Source organism: Mus pahari, chromosome 3 (assembly GCF_900095145.1).
Source record: "Mus pahari chromosome 3, PAHARI_EIJ_v1.1, whole genome shotgun sequence".
Taxonomy (NCBI): Eukaryota; Metazoa; Chordata; class Mammalia; order Rodentia; family Muridae; genus Mus; species Mus pahari.
The window spans coordinates 70,543,751-70,551,679 of NC_034592.1; positions in this window are offsets into that span (position 1 = coordinate 70,543,751).

The following is a 7,929-nucleotide window of genomic DNA, read 5'->3' on the forward strand; positions in this document are numbered from 1 at the left end:
TGGAGGAGACTATCAAGAGGGGGTGGAAAGATTGGGAGCAGGTGTGTATGGCCAAAGTGCATGGCATACCTGAAAGAAGTTATCTGTGTGAAACCCAACATGCTATGCAATGCATACATACCAGCTTAAAAGACTGCTTTCTAGTTTGCAACCAAATATGTAAGTGAAGTGCTTTGACAAGGATACTACTCTTATAGGAAAATAGATTTGGGTACCATGTCAGATAGTGTTTTTTTTTTTTTTCCCCTCAGGTTGACTGTTAAAGAAGACTTTTTGCAAGGATGTGACCATCTAGCATGGGGCCTACTGATGGTCAGAGAGTGATCATATGACTTCCTGGGTGAAAGCACCATAGGCAGAAATCCTGGGATCCTCAAGACCTGAGGTAGGAGAATGAGCATGGCTTGTAGAGCTGCATTGTGTCAGTGAGATTGGAGAGGTGGAGGGGCCAGAGCTTACAGGCCCTTGAAGCTCAGATTTTGTATATAATATGCATGTAGAAAAGTTGGTGGAATTTCTGAGGATAAAGGTGCATCTTGTCAGGTGGAAGCTGTGGAACCTAGTACAAAAAACACTGGGCAGGTCAGAAGGCACGTTCCACCTCTGGTTGTCTGATGTGTTTTGACCCGTTTGTTGTCAGTTCCTCTCTCTGAGCTTCTGTAATAGTTGCTGTAATAGAGCTGAAGTCATAAGATTCAGAGATCTTGAAGGTCCACTTGGCCCCAAAGTTCCATGGACATTTGAACAAAGTCAATGGCAGCTGCCTCACAAGCTCCCCAATTTCACCTTTCTTTCTTGGTTTCATTGTTTAGGTACCAACATCTCAGATCTCAACTCTGCCACTCAACTGGTGTTGAGGGTCTTAAGCTCTTTGAATATCAACTTCCTTGTTTTGTAAAGTGTCAGTAATAATATTTACCTCATGAAGATATTATGAGGGAGGAAATGAGCTAATTATGTAAAGGATTTCTCTCAACTTCTATGCACAATTAGCTACTTACATCAGTTCCAAATATTCACTATGAGGTTAGATCTGTCACCAGAGCATGGGTGACAATGTCCACCCACTGACTGATCACTTCTGCTTCAGAACTAATGCCCTTCTGCTGGACCTTCCAAATAAACATAAACACCAACTCACTCCCTGATTCTTACCCTCTTTCCTTCCTCTCAGGTTTCTTATCTTGGTTCATGGGATGGTGATATTGTCCGACCCTAATGGCCAATCTCAGGATTATCTTGGACTCATTTTCCACATCCAATCACTCATCAAACCCTATCACTAAACTACCATGGTCTCATCCATCTCTCGGTTTTCATTCTGTTCTGTCTTTCCTTATCCTTCACTTAGGCTAATCTTTGAACTGGTCCCTGGGCTATTTCTTCCTTCTCCTCCATCTCTGCCAGGCATTATCACCACTTTTCAAAAACTGTTGCCATAATACCTATCTCCAGCAAAGTCACTTTTCCGCTTAAATGTCTTTTCTGTCTCCCCATCCACTCTAGGCCACCAGATAAAGCTCATCACCTCAGATTCCTTTCAAGGATTTTCAAAGATTGGTTCGACCTACTTTTCTAGGGTCTTCTTTTCCTGGACAAAAATTTAATAATACTTGTCTTCTCAACTTTCCTGAGTGTGAGTCATTTCTAGAGAAATTTGTTTTAGGTTTTTCCATATACTTAGAGTCTATACTTCACTGCGCCTAACCCAAGCTCCTCTAAACTATGAATGTGGACTGCAAACTTCACTACTCCATGGAGCCTCACCAGATGCCTCTGCTCTGCCATTGTGTTGAAGCTCAGGTATACATCACCCTGCTCTTATTATCTTTTATACAAGGCCCCTGCAAGTTTTCTGAATTCCTGTGCATTGGTCTTCTTTCCTAATATATTTATTGATTCCTGGAGGATGGGGACTAAGTTTTGGCCATCTTTTTTATTGTTGACCAGACTTAGTAAATAGCTTAAGAAGCCTAAAACACCTCATAAACTTCATAGCGCCAAAACACTCCCTGGTTCCATATTCACTGATATCTCAGGATCATCCTTGATTCCTCTTCTTCATTTCCCAACCCAGTCCAGTCCAGTCCAGTCCATTGCCAAGTTAGCTCTACCTCTAGAATTCATCATCAATTTGTCTTCTTTTCTTCACATAACCTGGCTCTCAAGAAGCCTCCCTACCTCTGCTCGTATTGCCCTTCATCTCCTACCTAAGGGGAGAAGCCTCTGTTCATCACCATTTATTACAAACGAAATTAGGACCCTTTGAAGACTTCCTGTCATAAGGAATGGCATGTTTGGTTTATAGATCCTCCCCAGTGTCTGTCTCTAGTTTTAATGTGATATTTGCCACTATTGATATTGTTTGTTCCTATGTTTGTAATGAGTAAAATTACTTGCTTCTTCCAAGATTTTTCTGTCTTTGAATTCAGTTCTTTGACTATGACTAGGTGTAGATTTCATTGTTTATCATATTTGGCACATGTTGAGAGATTTTTAACCTATCACTTCATAAAAATTGCTTTCTATTTGTTATTTTATCTCCTTACAGATTTCACTGTACCTTTGAATAGAGAACAGCCCTGCTGTGCTCTGATATTTTAGTCCATGCTCTGATGGTCCATGTAATGGTTGATATTGCCAACTTGACAGGATTCAGAATCTTTTATGAGATGACTCATTGGGCATTTCTGTGAGGGGATTTTTGCAGATTGGTTAATTGAAACAGGAAGCTCCATCCCACCATTCTATGAGTTGGTGTTCTGGAGTGAATAAAAAGGAGAAAAGGAGTTGAACACCAGCACTCATTTCTCTTTGCTTTCTGACTGTGGATACAGTATAACTTACCACCATGACTTCTCTGTCATGATTGATTTTCATTCCCAAATTGTAAGCCTCTGTAAACCCTTTCTTCCCTAAGTTGCTTCTGGTCAGCTATTTGGTTATAGAAATAAGAGAAGTGACTAATGTAGGTCCTGTAAGCAAAGTTTATAATTAGTTTGAGACAAACTTGGTTAACCATTTCCCTGTCACCTCAGTTGTAATGAAGGGAGATCAGCAAGCTTCACTGGGAGTGACAAGACAAAGGGTCTTATGCTTCTTGTTGACTTTCAGAAGGCTATGGGCTTGGTCTCATTGTCCTTTGACCTGGATCCCTTTCCTAAGAGTGGCTGACTTAGGTGAATGTCTCCTAAATTGCTGGCTGTATCTAAGAGGAAGCTCTTTAGTACTAGAGTAATCCATGGTCCGAGTATCCTGCTATCTAGTTTTCCTGGTTGGTTGGTGTTGGAGCTGGGTTCACAGGGTGCTAACACCATACTGGCTAACCTGGCTTTTGTATGCCATTGCTGTCTTCCCACAGATATGGCTTGAGGTTGTGCAGCTACAGGAGAGGTTCCTCTTGGCCACTGTGCTGATTGACAGAAGATCGAGATGGTTCATGATGCCTCTGCTGGGTTATAAACACCATTCCTTGAAGAAGGAATAAATAAATAAAATAAAGCTTTCTGATGCAAATTAAGAGGAAGTTATGCTGGGTCATTTTGGACTCTAATGGTCAGTGCTTTTATAAGAAGAGGGGAGTTTGGCTAGAGCACAGAGGGAAGAGGATGAAGACATGGGGTGAGGGAAAAGAATGCAGGATGGAGGTGATGAACTTACAAAGTGCTGTGAGGATTACCTGCAGCCATATTAGCTAAGAGGCAAGGAAGACATCTCCCTTTTAGTGGACTTAAGACAGAGCACCAACCTACAAACCCATGGCCTTCATTTTGTAATATTGTATAGAATGGTGAGACAATAAATTTCTAATTTTTAAAGCCATCCAGTGTACGGCCCCATTCTATGTACAATGTATAGCAACTGTAAGAAATGAATACAACATCGCATAACTCTCTGAACTTTTTTTTTCTTTTTTCTTTTTTCTTTTTTTTTTGGTTTTTTGAGACAGGGTTTCTCTGTATAGCCCTGGTTGACCTGGAACTCACTTTGTAGACCAGGCTGGCCTCTAACTCAGAAATCCGCCTGCCTCTGCCTCCTGAGTGCTGGGATTAAAGGTGTGCACCACCACACTGGGCTCTCTGAACTTTTAAACTCCAGAATATTATGTGGTTTTAAAAATAATTTTCAGCTCTTTATTGGGCTTCTTAATTTGCTGAGTCATTGTCATCATTTTTCCTTAATTCTTTAGCATTGTTTCTTGCAGGCCTTTGAATATATTTCTTTATTTGAATAACTTTGGCCATTAAATCCAGCATTTGCATCTATTCAGAGGTCATGCCTATGGAATTATTTCTGTCCTGGGTATAGATCATTCCTTCTCCTTCCTCCTTCCCTACCCTCTTCTTTTTCCTTCCTTCTTTCCACCTTCTTATTTCTTTATATTTTCTTTTCTAAAAGACTTATTTATTTTATGTATATATGAGTACACTGCAGATGTTTTCACACACACCAGAAGAGGACTTCAAATTCCATTACAGATGGCTGTGAGAGCCAACTTGTGGTTGCTGGGAATTTGAACTCAGGGCCTCTGGAAGAGCAGTCAGTGCTCTTAACTGCTGAACCATCTTTCCAGCCTTATATATTCTCTTTTGAGGCAGGGTCTTATGTATTCCAGAATGGCCTCAAACTCTCTATATAGTCAAGTATGACCTCAACCGCCTGCTTCCACCTCCCAAGTTCTGGTAAGACAGGCAAGCCTCACCTAGCCTGATTTATGGTTTGCACAGTGCTAGAAACTGGACCTAGGGTTTCAAGAATACCACACAATGTACTAACTGAGCTCCATGTCTTGTCTATTCTTTTCTGCTTCATAATTTCTTATGGTTGAGACTTGGATGATTTAGGTCATGTACTGGGTGACCTACATGCTGGATTTTGATCTCTATCCAGTGTTGTTGCTGCTGTTTGATTGTTTAGTCACTGATCTGCACTCAGCCTGTGGGTACTATTTCCTGGTGGTATATGGCTGCTGACACATCTCTCTGGTCGTTAAATGTCTTTTTTTATTTTAACTTGGCTCCTCTACTTCTTCCAAGTTCAGTGGTCAGCCAGTGTGTGGTCATGAGTGCTGCTGTTGCCTGCTGCCACATTTTATTATCAGATGCACAGAGGTGTATTATTTACAATATGTTAGAAGGTATGGGTCATATGGCTAAAATCATGGCATCACCAAGGGTGTATTCTTTGGAGGCCCCACTATAAGAGTTCATGTCCTTGATCTTCCAGTTTATGTGGGAGCTCTTGCCCTCTATAATACTGAACTGCTTCTCCCAACTTAACATTCAGCAGAGAAGGTCAAATCCTTCTCCTAGTATCTCTCCTTGACTCAGCTGAAAACATTCTGTTCATTTAGGGAATTGTGTAATTAGATCAAGCCTGCCTAGATGAACTATCTCCTCTCCATTTCAAGGCACTTAACTTTAATCACATCTGCAAAGCCCCTTTGCCATGGTAACATAGTCACATGTGCTAGGGTTAAGATCTGGACCTCTCGGTGATGTGGGTAGGTGGGGAGGACATTTTTCTGCTGATCACCTATCTCAGTACAGGAAGGCTGTTAGCTCTGTGACTGCTATCCAAATTTAGGCAGTTTCAAGTCTTGTATCTTCTCTGTGCGTGTTTCAGTGTCCTGGCTTGCCAGGGGTATGTGAAAATTTTGTCAAGCCCCTTTGAGACACTTTCATCTCTTGGTTTATTATTGGTAATAATATGATTTTATTAACTTCCTGATTAGTCCTTCAGTCTGTCGCTTACCTCAGCCAGGATTGCAATCTCAGGCTAGCAGAACTGTTGCTTTCCTTGTTTACATGCCTCTGTGGTTGTTCATGTTACTGTAGATGCTGTAGGCATGCACTAAAAAATTCCATCCCTGAGCTGACTGAGTCACCTCCAGCAGCGAAGTTGCTGGTTCTCCTGTGCAGTCTCACTGGGGTAGAGCCACATTGCTGCTCAGGTTGAATGGAGTCCCAGAGGTGATGAGACCAGTTCCCAGCCCCAAGCTCAAGCACCACAAACTCACACAGTTCTTTTCTAACGTTTACTAGTTATTCTACTTGTTGTGTGTAGTTGGTTGGTTTCCAGAGCTCTTCAATGGTTGTTTTGACAACTCTGTTTTTCGTATTTGTGACTGCTTTCTGGTGAGGATTTATTGCCCTTTCCCTCTGCCTTCAGAAAGCCTACTCTTTATAAGGTTTGGTCCACTTGTGTTTAGAATGATCAGTGATTCTGTTGAGGCCATATATGCAGATCATTAGCATAGACAGTAGGGGGTAGAAGTGTCTGAAGGTTTTCTGAAATAGGCTGCTTCAGGTGTAGGGCAGTACTATCACGGAGAAAAGAGATGCCTAGTATCCCACGCATAAAGGAGAGCAGAGTAAGAGGGTACAGGTGAAGGTGGGTATTCAGTGTTTTAAGTGCCAGCCCAAGGATATAAGCAAGATTTTTCTTAGAGGGTTGCTTGCTCAGGCATTTCTTTATAAGATTGGGAGGACTGCATTGATGATTTAGGTTACTTTCTAGGGGCAGCCTCTCATAGGAGAAACATTTCTGTTAATACGTTGGAAACGCTTCTCTCCTGTTTTTGTTACCTGGGTCTATTTTCCTCATTTGTTCCCATTCTCTGGTTCTAGGTGGCTTGGCTGAGTTTGACTGTGGGCCCACACTGCCTCCTTGTGCTCAGGTTGTGCATAGCATTGGCACATTTGCTTCCTTACTGGTGTAGGGGAGAACTCAGAGAACTGGGCTCTGAAGCATGGTTCTTATCACTCACAGTAGTAGGTCTTTTCCTCATGTGGCCAGGCTGACTCCATAATGGTGAACACTCACAGTATTCAACAAATAGAGTCACACTGAGAACCTGATTTCAGCAGCCTCATGGACTGCAGGCAAGGGATGGAGACTTCTGCCTACACAGCTGGGTACCCTGACTCCATACATGGTACCCAAGTCCTTAAGTTATTATTAAGTTATTATTATTTTTATTAACTAAGGATCTTTAAAATATTGTCTGTCTTCCTTTGTAACTCTGATGAGAGTTTTGAATTCGTTTCTGAGTTCTTGGAAGTATTTACCATGGGATAATCAGGCCTATGAAGATGAGTTTGATATTGTCTCTAGCTTGCAGAAGCTGTCTCTAATGTTCATAACTCCGGATGCTGGAGACATAGTCCAACCACCTATTTTGGAAATGCTGTACCACTGAGCTATGCCCCTTGCCCTTTATGGTCTATCTAGACGTGGTTATGAATTGTTTTCCAGTTTCTGTTCCTGGAATTTTCCCTGTATCCATCCACTGCTTTAGCTGGAAAGCACTCCAAACCTCTGCACTCTTTTCCTATTCCTGGAAAATGCTTTTTCCCTCGTATGTACATATGTATGTATGTATGTATGTATGTATGTATGTTTTATCTATCTATCTATCTATCTATCTATCTATCTATCTATCTATCTATCTATCTATCTATTTAACTTAGTGTGTGTGGAGAGGTTGGGGCACATCTCTTGGTGTATGTATAGATGCTAGAGGACAATTTGCATGAATCATTTCTCTCCTTCTACCAGTGGGTCCCACGGATTGAGCCAAGGTCATTAGGACTAGCAGAACTGGTATAGTGTTTTTACCAGAAGAACTACATATGTAGCTAGTCCTGGAGAAAAAAAAATTCTCTGTTACTTTGTTCTGGTACATGTCAATACTTCTTGAGCTCTCCTATGATTATTTCTGCAAGTCTTCCCCAAGCCTGCCTTGTTCCCATGACTTGTGCATATTTTGCTCCTGTTAGTGGCTCTAGCACCTGAGAGTGGTTTGTCATACTGTAGACTCTCAGGGATTTGTTTGTGGGTGAAGTGCTAAGCATCCCAGGTCTATGATTTGGAAGTGGCTAAGATGAGAGCTGGAACGTGAGTTGAAGAGGTGGGACTTTAGAGACA